A 1633-nucleotide genomic window follows, 5' to 3' on the forward strand; every position below is an offset into this window, starting at 1 on the left:
TATATATATATATATGAAGTTTTTGTTATTTATTTTTCCTATGAGCCACAGAGACACCACCCCCAGCAGAGTCTTGACACTACAATCCACTCTCAGCCTTAGCCACTCCCTGTGTTCTCTTATAGAACATTAATTTATTTTATTTTTTTGGAGAGGTTTTTGCTATAGGGCGCATGTGCTCACCAGAAAGACAGAGACAGAGAGACAGAAAGTGAGAAATCACCCCCCAGGGGGGATGGCCACCGCAATCCCTTCTCCTCCATTCTCCTTGGGATCTTGGGCACGCACATACATGCACCTGACGTGAGTTTAAGCCACCAAGTCCAAGACTGGAACCACGATAGACTCTATGGGAGTCCAGTGACGTAGCCATTACACCATCTGCTGGTCCCTAGAACATTAATCTTAAAATGATTATTTTTAATTCTTTCTCTTTTTTTTTTTTTTTGGAGAGGTTTTTCACTATAGGGCGTGCGCGCTCGCCCGACAGACAGAAAAAAAAAGACAGAAAGCAAGAAATCACCCCCCAGGGGGGATGGTCACGCCGCAATCCCTTCTCCTCCATTCTCCTCTTGGGATCTTGGGCACGCACGCACACGCGCCCAACGTGGGTTTTAAGCCACCGGATCCGGGACGCGAACCATGGTCGACTACATGGGAATCCAGCGGCATAGCCATTACGCTAACTGCTGGTTCCCAATTATTTTGAATTCTTTATCAAGTAATTCATAGATTTCCATTTTTTTCTTTTTATTTTATTTATTTATTTTTCTTCTGAAACATTGTTAATTAATTAATTTACATTCATTCCCTGAAGAGCATACAAAATGTGATTTCTCATCCAAAATATACTGCGTTGTAGCTTAATCATATCATCATTTATTTTCCATTTCTAGGGACTAGCAGTTAGCGTAATGTCTATGTCGCTGGACTCCCACATAGTCGACCATGGTTCGCGTCCCGGACCCGGTAGCTTAAAACTCATGCCGGGTACATGTGAGTGCATGCCCAAGATCCTGAGAGGAGAGTGGAGAAGGGATTGCGGTGTGGCCATCCCCCATGGGGGGCGATTTCTCGCTTTCTGTCTCTCTGTCTCTCTCTCTGTCTGGTGAACGCACGCGCCCTGTAGCAAAAACCTTTCCAAAAAAAAATTTTTTTTCCCATTTCTAGTTTCATATGTGTGTGTGTGTGTGTGTGTGTGTGTATTTTTTTTACCCCTTTTTCTCACCCTCTGCCATTTCCCACCTTCCTCCCACACTATCTTATGTGTCTGTAGTTGTTTTTTATTCTTTTTTTCCCCCCACATTTTATTGACTCACAAAATTTCTTAAGTAATCTAACTACTTTCAATAGCAAGTTTAGCTGGTATATACATATCAGTGAATACATGTCTGACTTTGGGCATGAAACTCTTGAGTAGAATGAATAGACTATAAGGTAGCACCTACCTGATGCTATATAGCTTACTATGGTCATTAAATAGGTGTTTTTAAATATATTTTTTAATTTCAAGAAAATCAGTTTTAGCTTTAATAAATCAAAGAAATGTTAAAGAACTTTACTTAAAACTTAAAGCCAGAAAACAGGTTAGGATTCTGTTCAAATAGTAGGTACATGAACTTATCGGCAGCGC

General features: G+C 40.9%; 1 protein-coding gene across 2 annotated transcripts in view; it reads left to right on the forward strand.

Annotated features, from left to right (window-relative positions):
* The window catches only part of IFT88 (intraflagellar transport 88), a 152477-nt gene that overhangs the window by 140322 nt on the left and 10522 nt on the right, over positions 1 to 1633 (forward strand). The gene's annotated exons all lie outside the window — the stretch shown is intronic.

This window comes from Tupaia chinensis, unplaced genomic scaffold (assembly GCF_000334495.1).
Source record: "Tupaia chinensis unplaced genomic scaffold, TupChi_1.0 Scaffold000634_1, whole genome shotgun sequence".
NCBI classification, from domain to species: Eukaryota; Metazoa; Chordata; class Mammalia; order Scandentia; family Tupaiidae; genus Tupaia; species Tupaia belangeri.